This window comes from Peromyscus eremicus, chromosome 20 (assembly GCF_949786415.1).
Source record: "Peromyscus eremicus chromosome 20, PerEre_H2_v1, whole genome shotgun sequence".
In the NCBI taxonomy this organism is placed as follows: Eukaryota; Metazoa; Chordata; class Mammalia; order Rodentia; family Cricetidae; genus Peromyscus; species Peromyscus eremicus.
The window spans coordinates 17500029-17518117 of NC_081436.1; the positions used below are offsets into that span (position 1 = coordinate 17500029).

Sequence of the window (18089 nt, forward strand, 5' to 3'; positions counted from 1 at the left end):
GCTGCTGCCCCTGCTATCAAACCCCACCTGGCTAGAGGTGCCCAGCTCAGGTTTGAGCTTGAATGCCCACCTTGCCATCTGATGACAAAGGTGCCCGAGGTCCAGCCTCTCCCAGCCTGAGCCTCCTTCACTAGGCCAGAAGGCCCTCAGGAGGCATGGGAGCTCTGGGCCAGTGCCTGGAGCCTCAGGCACCTTAGTCAAGAGCTGCACCACTGAGATATTACCCTTCCCCCATCTTCCCCCCCCCCCCAGTTTTGAGTTAGGATCTCACTAAACTGCCCAAGTTGGTCTGAGATCAGCTTCGTAGCTTAGGTGGACTTTGAACTTGCTATCATCTTGCCTAGAGTTGTTTCATTACTTACTTATAATGCCTAACAGCACTACAGACCTGCCCCTACCAAGTTCTAGGTAGCCCTCCTCAGGCAGTTGCAGCCTCAGGTGCTCACAGCTCAGTTTTTGGATAATTCTCACTGACAAGCTTCACCCATCACTCCTCTGCTGCCCTGGGACAGTCCCCCACCCCCCTCTCTGGGGCTTGGAGTATCATACAGTTCCCCCTCTTCTGTGAAGGAGTTTCTAGCCAGTGTGTTTGAGTTAAGGGAACAGGAAGGGTTAAGAGGTAGATCAGTCTTTGTTTAAAATGTTGTTTTTTTGTCACAGATTTTCTGTTACTTTTCACTTTCAGAAATAAATTAAATTACTGTCTTAAATAATCTGAAGAGATACCTTTTTTTTTTTTTCTTAAACACAGTCTCACCATGTAGACCAGGCTGGCCTTGAACTCACAGAGATCCACCTCTGTCTGCATTCAGAATGTTGGGATTAAAGACATGTGCCTCCCAGCTAGCATCAATACTACTCTTAACCGCAAACATGGTTGGAGGTAATTTTAAAGTCTTTGGAATTGAGGGTACTGAAACATCCATCACTAACAAAATGGATGTGTAGATAGTCACTAAATTAGCGTATTTTCTGAATCAAAGGGCACTGTCAGGGAAAGAAAGGATAAACTGTAGAAGGGGAGAAAATGCTTACAAACCATGTATAGATAAGGAACTAGTATCCAGGATCTATAAAGAAATCACAGGACTGGAGAGATGACTCAGCAGTTAAGAGGACTTGCTGCTCTTGCAGAGGACCAGCTTTCCTTACATGCAGAGGCAAATTCCATGACCCCTTTCTTTGATCCTTGACTCTAAAGCCAGATGCTCAGGGCTGAAGCTGCCAAGTTCTGCTGCTTGCTTAGTTTGGAATATGGCCCCTCACTCAATTCCATCTTCACCAGCTTTCTGCTTTTGATTATTACCTTCATTGCCTAAACTTGGCTGTCCTGAAACTGGAACTGTAGACAAGGTTGGCCTCAGATGCAGAGATCTGCCTTCTTCTGACTCTGGAGTGCTGGGATTAAAGATATGCACTACCACACCCTGCTCTAAGCTTTTCTTTAATTCATTTCACAAGTTGGAATTCAACTGGGTGGGATCTTTCCCTGAGGTCACCATGCCCTTTATTCCATTTCTTAATACATTTTGTATTTTTATTTGCTCAGCTTGCTCCTTTTCATAATAGATCTGTATAGAAATGATCACTAATAATCACACAACAGAGTCCATACTAGGACTTCCCCACCCCCACTGAATAGCAGGAAATTCCTAAAGCCCTCTGGCCTACACCTCTGGGCCCACTAGCTGGTGCTGCTGTGGCAGCAGCTTTAAGGTATGAGTAGGAGCAGGACTGTGCTCTCCAAGTAGGGCAGAGTACACAGGGTGTTCATGTTTGCTCTAGCCTCCATATAGCCTTGACCATGAGGGAAGGCTGGTCCAAACTCTACAAACCCAGGACTCAAGAATGTTCTGGGAAGTCCTAGTTAATTGAGGGACCCCAGGTGAGAAGGAGACCCTTGGAAAGACCAAACACCAAGTTCTCAGGGAAGAACTAGGTGCAGGATGTGCAGTCCAATGGCATCAGTGACACAGGCTTCCTCCTGACTCACTTCCACTTTGGTGGACAGAGGCGACTTGAGGAACAGCAAAGGCCAGAACAGGGATGGGGAGAAGTTAATGTAGTTAATGAAGTCAGAGTTTTACTATTTGTTACCTGTCAATTACTAGGAAGTAAAAAATACCAAGCACTTTTAATATAGACCTCTAAGTTTCGTGCCTCACATTCTGAAGCCTGAAATCTAAGAGACACAGCATCCTGGTCTTGGTGAGGACCGACTTCTAAGTCTACAGATGGTCACAGAGAGTGAAGCAGGGAGAATCTTTTATAACACCATCAATCTCATCATGAGGCCCCTTCATGTTCATTGAAACACACAGCTCTCACTTCAAAGGAAACAAGAGTTTATTCTTGAGCCAAGTATGTGTGATCAGGACCCAATACACAGATTTCAGGTTGTCCCCAAAGACATGTTCTTCTGTGGATGTGTGTGGTGGTCTGAAAGAAAATGACCCCTATAGGCAGTGGCATTCCTAGGAGGTATAGCTTTGATGGAGTAGGTATGGCCTTTGTATAAGAAACCCTAAGACAGAAGTTGGTACCAGGGACCAGGGTATTGCTGTGATAGGCCTTGCCATGTTTTTGCTTGAAGGAATTTGGACTTTTGTACTTTGGGTTAGGATAACAGTGGAATCCTTTAAGCACTGTTTAATGGAACATATCCATAGGAGCATGGAAGACAATGGTGCTGAGTGTGATTTGGACTGTGGGGATCAAGAGGGTTCAGAGGAGAAGAATGTTAGTATATGGCCTAGTGATTGGTCTTGTGATGTTTTGGTCAAGAATATGGCTGCTTTTGGCCCTTGTCCAAACAGTCTGCCTGAGGCTAAAGTGAAGAGTTTTGGATTAATTCCATTGGCAGAGGAAATCTCAAAACAGCCTAGTAGAGACTCTTTTGTGTGGTGACTAGTGTTAACTCTGATGAAGACTCATAATGAAAAGGAACAAGCTGGGCAAATAAAAATACAAAATGTACAGATTGAGCAAAGGGATAGCAAAAGTGGAATAGAGATAATCCTGTGTACAAGGAGATAAACAGACTAAGAAATGAAATAAAGGGAGTGGTGACTTCAGGGCAGGATCCCACCCAGCTAAGTTTCCAACTAGTGAAAAGGAACTAAAGAAAAGCTTAGAGAGGGATGTTGTGCTGCATGCCTTTAATCCCAGCCCTGGAAAGGCAGAGGATGGTGGATCTCTGAGCTTGAGGCCATCCTGGTCTACATACAATGCAAGTTCCAAGACAGCCAAGCTCAGGCAGTGAAGGTAACGATCAGAAAGAGAAAGCTGATGAAGATGGAACTGAATGAGGGGTGGCATTCCAGCCCAAGAAAGCAGCAGAACATGGCAGCTTCAGCCACGTGCTTTTTGCTTTAGAGATGAGGAAATAAGAAAGGAGTTATGGAATCTCCCTCTACATGTAAGAAAAGCTGATGAGGCCAGGCATGTGTCAGGGGTGTCCCTGAATGGAGGCCTAGAGAGGCCATTTCGTGAAGCTGTGAAGCTGAAGCCTGAATTGCCTTGCAGACCCCAAGATGTCGGAGATGCCAGTGCCATGGATACCTGCGAAGGTGAGGTGATACCGTGGAGTAGAACCAGCCCAAGAGAAAGAAGTGTGCTGCAGTCAACAAAGCTGAAGGGAGCTGGAAACATGAAGAGCATTTTGACCTCAGACATGGAGATGCAGAGTTTGGTTTTAGCCCAGCTGGTTTTGGATCTTGTTCTGGTCCAGTATTTCCTCACTGTGTATGCTCCATTCCCTGTGTTTTGGAATGGCAATGGATATCTTGTGCCAGTATATGTTGGAAATATGTGATCTGTTTTTCATTTTGATTTTATAGGGAATTAGTTAAGAGATTGCAGAAATCTCAAAAGAGACTTTGAACTTCGGACTTTTAAACATTATGAGACTGTGATACACTATGGGGAATTTTGACATTGAACTAAGTGGATTTTCTTTTATGATGTGGCCACAAAATTTTGGGCTTCAGTGGGTGAAATGTGGCAGTTTGAATGTAAATGGACCCCATAAATTTATAGATAGTGGCACTACTAGGAGGTGTGGCCTGGTAAGAGTAAGTCTTGTCAGAGGAAGCAAATCACTGTAGGGGTGGGCTTTGAGGTCCTCTATGCTCAAGCCAAGCCCAGTGTCACAGTCTACTTCCCCCAAAGGGATTGAGACCCACAGGTTGAGAACTGCTGCTGTAGGGTCTGCCACTCCCTCTGAGTTTATGGGGTCCAATTACATTCAAACTACCACTTTCCTCTCCCTGATCCCCGAAAGCCTGTGGTTATATCATAATGGAAAACGCATTTAGTCCAACCTCAAAAGTCCACATAGTCTACCACAGTCTCAACAATGTTTAAAAGTCTAAAGTTCAAAGTCTCTTTTGAGATTTCTGCAATCTCTTTACTCAGAGATCTGCCTTCCTCTGACTCTGGAGTGCTGGGATTAAAGACATTCACTACCACACCCAGCTCTAAGCTTTTCTTTAATTCATTTCACAAGTTGGAAATTCAACTGGGTGGGATCTTGCCTTGAGGTCACCATGCCCTTTATTCCATTTCTTAATACATTTTGTATTTTTATTTGCTCAGCTTGCTCCTTTTCATTATAGATCTGTATAGAAACGACCAGTAATAATCACACAACAGAGTCCATAGTAGGCTGTTTTGAGATTTCTTCTAAACTGGAATTAATCCAAATCTCTTTAGTTTAGCCTCAGGAAGACTCTTTGGAAAAGAGCAAAGAGCAGCCATGTTGTTCTTCAGCAAAATATCACAAGAACAACCTCTAGGACACATATGAATATTCTCCTCCTCTGAAACCTCTTCAGCCAGCCCCCACAGTTCAAATAACCCTTAGTACCACTCTCTTCCATGTTCCTGCTAGTGTGGCCTATTAAGCAGCACTTAAAGCATTCTACTGCTTTACTAACCCAAACTCCCAAAGTCCTAATTCCTCCAAACCAAAGCATGATCAGGTCTATCACAACAATATTCTAGTCCCTAGTACAACTTCTGCCTTAGTTATGTTTTGTTTTGTTTTGCTTTTTTGGTGCAAAGAGACACTGTGACCACCTCAACTCTTTGTTTGTTTTGTTTTTCTAGATAGGTTTTTCTGAGTAGCTCTAGCTATCCTGGAACTCACTTTGTAGACCAGACTGTCCTGGAACTCTAAGATCCACCTGCTCTGCCTACCAAGTTCTGGGATTCAAGGCATGGGCCCACCACTGCCTGGTGACCACAGCTACTCTTATAAAGGAAAACATTTCATTGGAGTGGCTTACAGTTTCAGAGCTTTAGTCCATTATCACTGTGGTCGGACATGGTGATATGCAGGCAGACACTGCACTGGAGAAGGAGCCTAAAGTTCTAAATCTTGATCTGTAGACAGCAGAAAGAGTCTGTGTCCATACTGGCTGTAGCTTGAGCATAGAAGACCTCAAAGCCCACACCCACCGTGACACCTTTCCTCCAACAAGGCCACACCTATTCTTACAAGGCCACACCTCCTAATAGTGCCACTTCCCATGGGGGCTATTTACATTCAAACTACCACAGTGAGGACAACCTTGAATGCCATTCTCAGGAACACCATCTACCTCCTTGAAGAAGGGATACTCATTGGCCTGGGCTCATGAATTAGGCTAGGCTCGCTGGTAGGAAAGCCCCAGGATCCTCCTGATTCCACTTCCCCAAGTGTGGGATTATGAGCAGGTGCTACCACACCTTGACAGTAGGTTACAATCTTAATGCTTAAACAATGATCCATTGAATAGTGTGGTCATAGCCTCTAATTCCTTAGGATAAATGTCTCAGAAATCAAATAATTAAGTATAGACTGGTTTATACCAAAATACCTTCTGAAAACTAAGTGTCTTTCCAAATTATTTCTAGAAACAATCCAGGAAGAACTCCTGTTTGGTAGGCAAACAACACTCACAACATCAGTTTCCTTTTATCCCTAAGGCAGTCAGGCCCTGTGTGCATCACACTTCTCAGGAAGCAAAGAGAGTTGGATGTTTCTGACTTAGGAGAAGCTTCAGATATTATATTGGTTTTTACTCTCTCTTTTCTTTTCCTCTTTACTGCAAATGTGGTTGGAGGTAATTCTAATATATTTGGATTTGATGGTGGATTCCTAGATACAGCACTGAAACATTCACCACTAACAAAATGGATCAGTAGATGGTTACTAAATTAGCGTATTTCCTGAATCAAAGGGCACTGTCAGGAAAAGAAAAGATAAACTGTAAAAGGGGAGAAAATATTTGCAAATCATGTATTAGATAAGGGCCTAGTACCCAGGAACTATAAAGAAATCTTAGGACTGGAGAGATGACTCAGTAGTTAACAGAACTTGCTGCTCTTACAGAGGACCAGCTTTCCTTACATGCAGAGGCAAATTCCATGACCCCTTTCTTTGATCCTTGACTCTAAAGCCAGAAGCTCAGGGCTGAAGCTGCCAAGTTCTGCTGCTTGCTTAGTTTGGAATGTGGCCCCTCATTCAATTCCATCTTCACCAGCTTTCTGCTTTTGATTGTTACCCTCACTGCCTAAACTTGGCTGTCCTGAAACTGGATCTGTAGACCAGGCTGGCCTCAGATGCAGAGATCTGCCTTCCTCTGACTCTGGAGTGCTGGGATTAAAGGCATGCACTACCACACCCTGCTCTAAGCTTTTCTTTAATTCATTTCACAAGTTGGAATTCAACTGGGTGGGATCTTTCCCTGAGGTCACCATGTCCTTTATTCCATTTCTTAATACATTTTGTATTTTTATTTGCTCAGCTTGCTCCTTTTCATAATAGATCTGTATAGAAATGATCACTAATAATCACACAATCGAGTCCATACTAGGCTGTTTTGAGATTTCCTCTGCAATGAAATCCATCCAAATTTCTTTAGTTTAGCCTTAGGAAGACTATTCTGACAAGAGAAAAAAAGCAGCCATATTCTTCAGCAAAATATCACAAGAACAACCTCTAGGACACATATGAATATTCTCCTCCTCTGAAACCTCTTCAGCCAGCCCCCACAGTTCAAATAACCCTCAGTACCACTCTCTTCCATGTTCCTGCTAGTGTGGCCTATTAAGCAGGACTTAAAGCATTCTACTGCTTTACTAACCCAAACTCCCAAAGTCCTAATTCCTCCAAACCAAAGCATGATCAGGCCTATCACAACAATATTCTAATCCCTGGTACAACTTCTGTCTTAGTTAGGTTTTTTTGTTGTTGTTGTTGTTTTGGTGCAAAGAGACACTGTGACCACCTCAACTCTTTGTTTGTTTTGTTTTTCTAGACAGGTTTTTTTGAGTAGCTCTAGCTATCCTGGAACACACTTTGTAGACCAGACTGTCCTGGAACTCTAAGATCCACCTGCTCTGCCTAGCAAATGCTGGGATTCAAGGCATGGGCCCACCACTGCCTGGTGACCACAGTTACTCTTATAAAGGAAAACGTTTCATTGGAGTGGCTTACAGTTTCAGAGCTTTAGTCCACTGTCACCATGGTGGGATACGGTGATGTGCAGGCAGATAGTGTGCTGGAGAAGGAGCTGAGAGTTGGAAGGTTCACAGTGTTGTAGCTAAGTGAAAGAAATCAGGCACAAAATGACACACATCACCACCACCACCGCATTCATCATCATCATCATCATCATCAAGTATATGTCAATCATCCAAAACAGCAGATTGGTAGAAACAGAAGGCAAACTGCTGGAGGCCAGGGCAGGGAAGGATAAGAGAGAGACAAGTGTCAGTTGGGGTGGGTTTTTTTGGGGGGTACAAAAGCTTGAATATGTACTTAATACCACGTTCTTTACCCTGCTGAATGGGTCACTTCATGAGATTATCAGTTCGATAAAGATACTGTCTTGGTGAATAAGGTTTTGTGCTGCATCCCCTTGAATCTCTCCCCTGAGTTGGGTTCTTGCTCTCGTGTCATACTCCACACCCTGGTGTCAACCCGATCATCACTTTAGAGGAGAACCTGGAGACTGCTGGCCTCCAGTGAAGCTGGAGTGTCCCAGATCCCAGATGACCAGCATTCCATCCCTGCACAACCAGAAGGCCCTCAAATACCATGAACAAACCAATGAGGTGAGAGAGGGGCTCAGTGGTAGGTTGCTTGCTGTCAGGCCAGACAAACTGAAATTAATTCTTAGAATTCAACCCCAGCAAGCTGTCTTCTGATCTCCACACATGCATGTATTTGCCTGCCCCCCAACAAACAAACAAATAAATGTTAAAAAAAAAATTGAAGGGTGTTGTTTTTAACTAAATCTCAATCCTTCGATTTTTTACCAATAAAGACACCAATAAAGGGAGTCAAGTGCTGTGGTGAAGCCTGCTAGCTCAGATAGGCAGAGAGAACACTCAGCTGGCCTTCCTCCTTAGCCAATGTCCCCAAGAAAACTCCCTCCTTCCTCTGCTTCCCTCTCAAACAAAAACCCTCAACTGGATGTCTCTCCCTTCTACTTCCTGTATGTCTCTCCATCTGTCCTCCTGACTCCCTCTTACTCTCTATGTTTTTTTTTTCCCTATATTCATTTCCTGTCAACTGGTTGCTTGCTACACCTCATGACCTATGGATGATTTTGTTGAATCATGCTGACAATACTCAAGCAGAAAGCACTTGGATTAAAAGTGTGCAAGGGTTAGCCACACTACAACTAGAACAGGTTTTTCCAGTAAATAATGCAATCTTGAGGTTCACAGTGTGATCAATATCCTGCAACATAAGAGTTTCAAGGAAGCCTCTGCAGAGGCCACTGGGGGCCTGGGTCTGTCTCCTTGCTTGCTTCAGGCACAGAGGCTGAAGAGGCAGCAGAGGGTGCCTTTGAGAGCACTGGAAATGCCAGCAGGATGTGCTTTCCCCACTTCCCCACCCCCACTGAACAGCAGGAACCTCCTAAAGCCCTCTGGCCTACACCTCTGGGCCCACTAGCTGGTGCTGCTGTGGCAGCAGCTTTAAGGTATGAGTAGGAGCAGGACTGTGCTCTCCCAGTAGGACAGAGTACACAGGGTGTTCATGTTTACTTTAGCCTTGATATAGCCTTGACCATGAGGGAAGGCTGGTCCAAACTCTACAAACTCAGGGCTCAAGAATGTTCTGGGAAGTCCTAGTTAATTGAGGGACCCCAGGTGAGAAGGAGACCCTTGGAAAGACCAAACACCAAATCCTCAGGGAAGAACCAGGTGCAGGATGTGCAGTCCAATGGCATCAGTGACACAGGCTTCCTCCTGACTCACTTCCACTTTGGTGGACAGAGGCGACTTGAGGAATCAGTAAAGACCAGAACAGGGACAGGGAGAAGTTAATGTAGTTAATAAAGGCAGAGTTTTACTATTTGTTACCTGTCAATTACTGGGAAGTAAAAAATACCAAGCACTTTTAATATAGACCTCTAAGTTTTGTGCCTCACATTCTGAAGCCTGAAATCTAAGAGACACAGCATGGTCCTGGTCTTGGTGAGGACCGACTTTTAAGTCTGCAGGTGATCACAGAGAGTGAAGCAGGGAGAACCTTTTTATAACACCACCAACCTCATCATGAGGCCCCTTCATGTTCATTGAAACACACAGCTCTCACTTCAAAGGAAATAAGAGTTTATTCTTGAGCCAACTATGTGTGATCAGGACCCAATACACAGATTTCAGGTTGTCCCCAAAGACATGTTCTTCTGTGGATGTGTGTGGTGGTCTGAAAGAAAATGACACCCATAGGCAGTGGCATTCCTAGGAGGTGTGGCTTTGTTGGAGTAGGTATGAACTTTGTATAAGAAACCCTAAGACAGAAGTTGGTACCAGGGACCAGGGTATTGCTGTGATAGGCCTTGCCATGTTTTTGCTTGAAGGAATTTGGACTTTTGTACTTTAGGTTAGGATATCAGTGGAATCTTTTAAGCACTGTTTAATGGAACATACCCATAGGACCATGAAAGACATTGGTGCTGAGTGTGATTTGGACTGTGGGGATCAAGAGGGTTCAGAAGAGAAGAATGTTAGTATATGGCCTAGAGACTGGTCTTGTGATACTTTGGTGAAGAATGTGGCTGCTTTTGGCCCTTGTCCAAACAGTCTGCCTGAGGCTAAAATGAAGAGTTTTGGATTAATTCCATTGGCAGAGGAAATCTCAAAACAGCCTAGTAAAGACTCTTTGGTATGCTGGCTAGTGTTAACTCTGATGAAGATTCACAATAAAAAGGAACAAGCTGAGCAAATAAAAATACAAAATGTACAGATTGAGCAAAGGGACAGCAAAAGTGGAATAGAGATAATCCTGTGTACAAGGAGATAAACAGACTAAGAAATGAAATAATGGTAGTGGTGACTTCAGGGCAGGATCCCACCCAGCTAAGTTTCCAACTTGTGAAAAGGAACTAAAGAAAAGCTTAGAGAGGGCTGTGATGGTGCACGCCTTTAATCCCAGCCCTGGAAAGGCAGAGGATGGTGGATCTCTGAGTTGGAGGCCAGCCTGGTCTACATACAATGCAAGTTCCAAGATAGAAAGCTCAGGTAGTGAAGGTAACAATCAAAAAATAGGAAGCTGGGATACTCAGAGACCTGGAACCTGGAGTAAGTGCCTGGCTCTGCTGGGATAAAGAGACTGTGGTCAGTGCTCAGAACTGTAGCCTTCTGACTGACGACCATTCGTGATGAGTGTTCAGACCCCACCCCACAGTCACGAAGCTGCCAAGGCAGGCTCTGCTGGGAAATGAGGCCTTGGCCATCCCTGCTCTGGAGGGACTGGCTGTGGAGCTCTTCCCAGCACTTCAAGGTCACCACACTAGGATCGTGAAGGCAATGGTGGCAGCCTGGCCTTTCCTCTGCCTCCCTGTGGGGACATTGATGAAGACCCCCAACTTGGAAACCTTCCAGGCTGTGCTAGATGGAGCAGACATGCAGCTGGCAAGAAAGTTTCACCCTAGGAGGGAGAAACTTCAGGTGCTCTGCCTGAGGAATGTGCGTCATGATTCTGGAACATACGGACTGGAAGACAGAGGATGGGGCCTGCTCAGCAGAGACTGTAGATGAGAGGCCTGTAGTGAAGTTCCTTCCCAGATATGCACTGAGGCGGCATCTGAAGGTGGTAACTGACCTCTATCTCAGGCTCCCTCTGTATGAACAGCAAGCATGCTTCTTGCAATGGGCCCAGCAGAGAAAAGGCTCCCTATACCTCTGCTGTACCAAGAGGAAGATCTGTGCTCTGCTAGTATGCACTATCAAAGAGTTCTTGAATGTTTTCCATCCAGGACACAATGAGGAGCTGGAGTTGAACATGGGGTGGGATGTGTTCACACTGGCACATTTTGGGTCCCTGCCTTGGACAGAGGAGAAGTCTTTGCAAACTCTCCCTGGCACACCTCCACAAGAACACTTTCAGGATTGGCAACAGGACAGCAGACATAAGATAGAAGTGTGCCAGCAAGGTCGCTGCTAAGTTCTCCAAATCCAACTGTCTGTAGCATCTCTCCGTGAATTGCATCTACTTTATCAAAGACCACGTGGCACAGATATTCAGGTACCTGACGACCCCCTTGGAGTTTCTCTGCATCACTCACTGCCATCTGTCACAGTCTGACTTGAATTATTTCCCCTGGAACCACAGCCTGTGTCAGCCAAATCATCTGGACTTGAGAGGAATCATGTTATTCCCTTCATGTCTCAAGTCTCTTGGAGTTCTGCTAGAGAATGTAGCAGACACTCTGGAGTCTCTGGACTTGTAGGGTTGTAAGATCAAGGACTCTCAGCTCACTGACCTCATCCTTGCCCTCAGCAAGTGCTCCCAGCTCACCAAGGTTAACTTCTGGGACAATGACTTCTCCATGCCCATCCTGAAGGACCTGTTGCATCACACAGCCAACTTGACTAAGATAAATGTGGAGCAGTGACCCTATGTCGTGCTATTTTGGTTTGGGTTACATCTCCGTATGGAGATTTACCCAACTTTGTCTCGAACTCATGGATACACTCAGAGCCATAAGGCAGCCCAAAAGGATTTTGTTTTCCACAGATACCTGCCCTGAATGTGGTGAGCGCTGTCTCCTTGACCTAGGGCCCAGACTTTGTTCTTGCTGGCAGTAAATAGGAAACATGACTTCTGGATTTGGGTGCTCTCTCTCTGGGGTCTTCCTCAGTCATTAGTCTCCCTGCTAGGTTCAGGGTCTGGAAAGTCTCTCAACTGGCTTTAAGCATCTACTGAACCAAGGAACTGTATTTGAAGCCTTCCATTGTGATCTCTTTATTAATTGTGTTTTTAAAAAGTCCCTATGCCTACCCATTACATTCTCCTTTTTCAGTATAATCAGGCAGCAATAAAATAATTCAGTATCAAAAAAAGTAGAAAGCTGATGAAGATGTAGTTAAATGAGGGGGCCACATTCCAGTCCCAGCAAGCAGCAGAACTTAGCAGCTTCAGCCACGTGCTTCTGGCTGTAGAATCAAGGATAAAAGAAAGGGGTCATGGAATCTGCCTGGACACATAAGGAAAACTGCTGAGGCCAGCATGTGTCAGGGGTTTCCCTGAATGGAGGCCTAGAGAAGGCTATCTCTAGGCCTTCTTCATGAAGCTGTGAAGATGAAACCTGGGTTGCCTTGCAGAACTCAAGATATTGGAGATGCCAGAACCATGGGATATCTGCCGAGGACAGCTGATACTAGGAAGTGGCACCAGCCCAAAAGAAAGAAGTGTGCTGCAGTCAACAAAGCTGAAGGGAGCTGGAAACATGAAGAGCATTTTGACTTCAGACATGGAGATGCAGAGTTTGGTTTTAGCCCAGCTGGTTTGGGGTCTGGCTTTGGTCCAGTATTTCCTCACTATGTATGCTCCATTCCCTGTGTTTTGGAATGGCAATGGATATCTTGTGCCATTATATGTTGGAAGTATGTGATCTGTTTTTGATTTTGATTTCATAGGGAATTACAGTTAAGAGATTGCAGAAATCTCAAAAGAGACTTTGAACTTTGGACTTTTAAATGTTGTTGAGACTGTGATAGACTATGTGGACTTTTGAGGTTGGACTTTTGAGGTTCCATTTTGATATGACTACAAGCTTTTGGGGGTTAGGGGGTGGAATGTGGTAGTCTGAATGTAATTGGACCCTGTAAACTCATAAGGAGTGGCTGATTGTACAGCAGCAGTTCTCAACCTGTGGGTTTCAATCCCTTTGGGGTCACATTTCCGATATCCTGCACATCAGATAGTTACATTATGATTCATAACATTAGCAAAATTGGAGTTAGGAAGACACAATGAAGTAATTTAACGGTTGGGAGTCATCACAACATGAGGAACTGTATTCAACAGTCACAGCATTAGGAAGATTGAAATCCACTGCAGCTTTTCTGTTTTATTAGAAAATTAGTTTGCAACAATCAAGACCTAACTACCTTCTAAATATCATGACACTGGTATGATTAGGGATGGACATACAGACATTTTATGGCTTGGCTATTGCACAAACTGTACTTGAGATTTACAAACATTTTTACTAGGTTTATTCATTTTACTTTATATGTGAGTGTTCTGTCTGCATGTGTGCTTAGTTAAGCCCGTGGAGGCCAAAAGAGAGGATTAGATCCTCTGGAACTGGAGTTACAGATGGCTGTGAAATATGATGTGGGTGCTAAGGATCAAAGCTGGGTCCTCTGCAAGAGTAACAAGTGTTCTTAACTGCTGAGCCAACTCTCTAGCACCTGTAGTTTGGATTTTTTTTTAAGAGAGTGTACATGTGTATGCATGTTTATGTGCACGTGTGCGTATTATGAGTGTCTTAGGATTTCTATTGCTGTGAAGAGACACCATGACCACGGCAACTCTTATAAAGGAAAACATTTAATCGGGGTAGGCTCACAGTTCAGAGGTTTAGTCCATTATCACCATGGTGGGACATAGTGACATGCAGGCAGACATGGTGCTGGAGAAGGAGCTGAGAGTTCTGCATCTTGATCTGCAGGCAGCAGATGTTGACTGTGACACTGGGCTTAGCTTGAGCATAGAGGACCTCAAAGCCCACCCCCACAGTGACATGCTTCTTCTGACAAAAGTTACTCCCACAAGGCCACACCTCCTTATAGTGCCACTCCCTCTGAGTTTATGGGGTCCATTTACATTCACACTACCACATTGCACTTCCTAATCCCTGAAAGTGTGTAGCCATATCATAATGGAAAATGCATTTAGTCCAACCTCAAAAGTCCACATAGTATATCAGTCTCAAACAACGTTTAAAAGTCCAAAGTTCAAAGTCTCTTTTGAGATTTCTGCAATCTCTTAATTTCCCTATAAAATCAAAATAAAAAACAGATCACATACTTCCAACATATAATGGCACAGGATATCCATTGTCATTCCAAAACACTGCATAAACTTGGCTGTCTTGGAACTTGCATTGTATATAGACCAGGCTGGCCTCAAACTAAGAGATCCACCATCCTCTGCCTTTCCAGTGCTAGGATTAAAGGCATACACAGTGAGGAAATACTGGACCAAATAAGATCCAAAACCAGCTGGGCTAAAACCAAACTCTGCGTCTCCGTGTCTGAGGTCAAAATGCTCTTCATGTTTCCAGCTCTCTTCAGCTTTGTTGACTGCAGCACACTTCTTTCTCTTGGGCTGGTTCCACTTCCTGTTATCAGCTGTCCTTGGCAGGTATCCATGGCTCTGGTATCTGCATCATCTTTGGGTTCTCAAGGCAATTCAGGCTTCACCTTTACAGATTCACGAAATGGCCTCTCTAGGCCTCCATTCAGGGAAACCCCTGACACATGCTAGCCTCAGCAGTTTTCCTTATGTGTCCAGGCATATTCCATGACCCCTTTCTTTTATCCTTGATTCTACAGCCAGAAGCACATGGCTGAAGCTGCTAAGTTCTGCTGCTTGCTGGGACTGGGATGTGGCCCCGTCACTCAATTACATCTTCATCAGCTTTCTATTTCTGATCGTTACCTTCACTGCCTGAGCTTGGCTGTCTAGGGACTTTCATTGTATGTAGACCAGATAGCCTCAAACTCAGAGATCCACCATCCTCTGCCTTTCCAGTGCTGGGATTAAAGGCATGCAGCACAACATCCCTCTCTAAGCTTTTCTTTAGTTCCTTTTCACTAGTTGGAAACTTAGCTGGGTGGGATCCTGCCCTGAAGTCACCACTCCCTTTATTTCATTTTTTTAAATCTGTTTATCTCCTCGTACACAGGATTATCTCTATTTCACTTCTTGCTGTCCTCTTCTGAATCTGTACATTTTGTATTTTTATTTGCTTAGCTTGTTCCTTTTCATTATGAATCTTCATCAGAGTTAACACTAGTAACCACACAAAAGAGTCTCTACTAGGCTGTTTTGAGATTTCCTCTGCCAATGGAATTAATCCAAAACTCTTCACTTTAGCCTCAGGCAGACTGTTTGGACAAGGGCCAAAAGCAGCCACAGTCTTCACCAAAGTATCACAAGACTCTAGGTCATATACTAACATTCTTCTCCTCTGAACCCTCTTGATCCCCACAGTCCAAATCACATTCAGCACCAATGTCTTCCATGCTCCTATGGGTATGTTCCATTAAGCAGTGCTTAAAGCATCCCACTGCTTTCCTAACCCAAAGTACAAAAGTCCAAATTCCTTCAAGCAAAAACATGGCAAGGCCTATCACAGCAATACCCTAGTCCCTGGTACCAACTTCTGTCTTAGGGTTTCCTATACAAAGGCCATACTTACTCCAACAAAGCCACACCTCCTAGGAATGCCACTGCATATGGGTGTCATTTTCTTTCAGACCACCACACACATCCACAGAAGAACATGTCTTTGGGGACAACCTGAAATCTGTGTATTGGGTTCTGATCACACATACTTGGTTCAAGAATAAACTCTTGTTTCCTTTGAAGTGAGAGTTGTGTGTTTTAATAAACATGAAGGGGCCTCATGATGAGGTTGGTGGTGTTATAAAAGGTTCTCCCTGCTTCACTCTCTGTGGCCATCTGCAGACTTAGAAGTTGGTCCTCACCAAGACCAGGACCATGCTGTGTCTCTTAGATTTCAGGCTTCAGAATGTGAGGCACAAAACTTAGAGGTCTATATTAAAAGTGCTTGGTATTTTTTACTTCCCAGTAATTGACAGGTAACAAATAGTAAAACTCTGACTTTATTAACTACATTAACTTCTCCCTGTCCCTGTTCTGGTCTTTACTGATTCCTTAAGTCATCTCTGTCCATCAAAGTAGAAGTGAGTCAGGAGGAAGCCTGTGTCACTGATGCCATTGGGCTGTACATCCTGCACCTGGTTCTTCTCTGAGGATTTGGTGTGTGGTCTTTCCAAGGGTCTCCTTCTCACTTGGGGTCTCTCAATTAATTAGGAGTTCCCAGAACATTCTTGAGTCTTGGGTTTGTAGAGTTTGGACCAGCCTCCCCTTATGGTCAAGGCTATATCAAGGCTAGAGGAAACATGAACACCCTCTGTACTCTGCCCTACTGGGAGAGCACAGTCCTGCTCCTACTCATACCTTAAAGCTTCTGCCACAGCAGCACCAGCTAGGGGGCCCAGAGGTGTAGGCCAGAGGCTTTGAGGAGGTTCCTGCTGTTCAGTGGGCGTGGGGAAGTGGGAAAAGCACATCTTGCTGGCATTTCCAATGCTCTCAAATGCACCCTCTGCTGCCTCTTCAGCCTCTGTGCCTGAAGCAAGCAAGGAGACAGACCCAGGCCCCCAGTGGCCTCTGCAGAGGCTTCCTTGAAACTCTTATGTTGCAGGATATTGATCACACTGTGAACCTCGTGGTTGCATTATTTACTGGAAAAACCTGTTCTAGTTGTGGTGTGGCTAACCCTTGCACACACTTTTAATCCAAGTGCTTTCTGCTTGAGTATTGTCAGCATGATTCAACAAAATCATCCATAGGTCATGAGGTGTAGCAAGCAACCAGTTGACAGGAAATGAATATAGGAAAAAAACCATGGAGAGTAAGAGGGAGTCAGGAGGACAGATGGAGAGACGTACAGGAAGTAGAAGGGAGAGACATCCAGTTTGAGGGTTTTTGTTTGAGAGGGAAGCAGAGGAGGGAGGGAGTTTTCTTGGGGACATTGGCTGAGAAGGAAGGCCAGCTGAGTGTTCTCTCTGCCTATCTGAGCCTGCAGGCTTCACCACAGCACTTGACTCCCTTTATTGGTGTCTTTATTGGTAAAAAATCGAAGGATTGAGATTTAGTTAAAAACAACACCCTTCATTTTTTTTTTTTTAGGTTTATTTGTTTGTTTGTTGGGGGCAGGCAAATACATGGACATATGGAGATCAGAAGACAGCTTGCTGGAGTGGAATTCTAAGAATTAATTTCAGTTTGTCTGGCCTGACAGCAAGCACCCCACCACTGGCCCCTCTCTCACCCCGTAGGTTTGTTCATGGTATTTTGGGGCCTTCTGGTTGTGCAGGGATGGAATGCTGGTCATCTGGGATCTGGGACAGTCCAGCTTCACTGGAGGCCAGCAGTCCCCAGGTTCTCCTCTAAAGTGATGATCAGGTTGACACCAGGGTGTGGAGTATGACACGGGAGCAAGAACCCAACTCAGGGGAGAGATTCAAGGGGATGCAGCACAAATCCTCATTCACCAAGACAGGATCTTTATCGAAATGATAATCACATGAAGTGACCCATTCAGAAGGGTAAAGAACGTGATATTAAGTACATATTCATGGTTTTGTACCCCCCCAAAAAAAACCCACCCCAACTGACACTTGTCTCTTATCCTTCCCTGCTCTGGCCTCTAGCAGTTTGCCTTCTGTTTCTACAAATCTGCTGTATTGGATGTTTGACACACACCTGATGATAATTATGATGGTGGTGGTGGTGGTGGTGGTGATGTGTGTCATTTTGTGCCTGATTTCTTTCACTTAGCTACAGCACTGTGAACCTTCCAATCTCTCCAGTAACCAAGTGTGTTTCGTCTTTGGGGAGTTGTCCGTTCAAATCCTCTGCTTGGTTTTTTCATTTTCTTTTTTCTTCCTTATCATTTCCTAACTTGGCTGTTCAACGTTTTCCTGTTCAGTTGTAAGTATTTTTTTAAAAAGATTTATTATATTTATGTGCGTGTGTGTACCCG

At 44.5% G+C, this 18089-nt stretch overlaps 1 pseudogene; it reads left to right on the plus strand.

Moving 5' to 3' along the window:
* Nucleotides 1-873: 873 nt before the first annotated feature.
* Nucleotides 874-12090, plus strand: LOC131897119 (PRAME family member 12-like; annotated as a pseudogene).
* Nucleotides 12091-18089: the final 5999 nt, after the last annotated feature.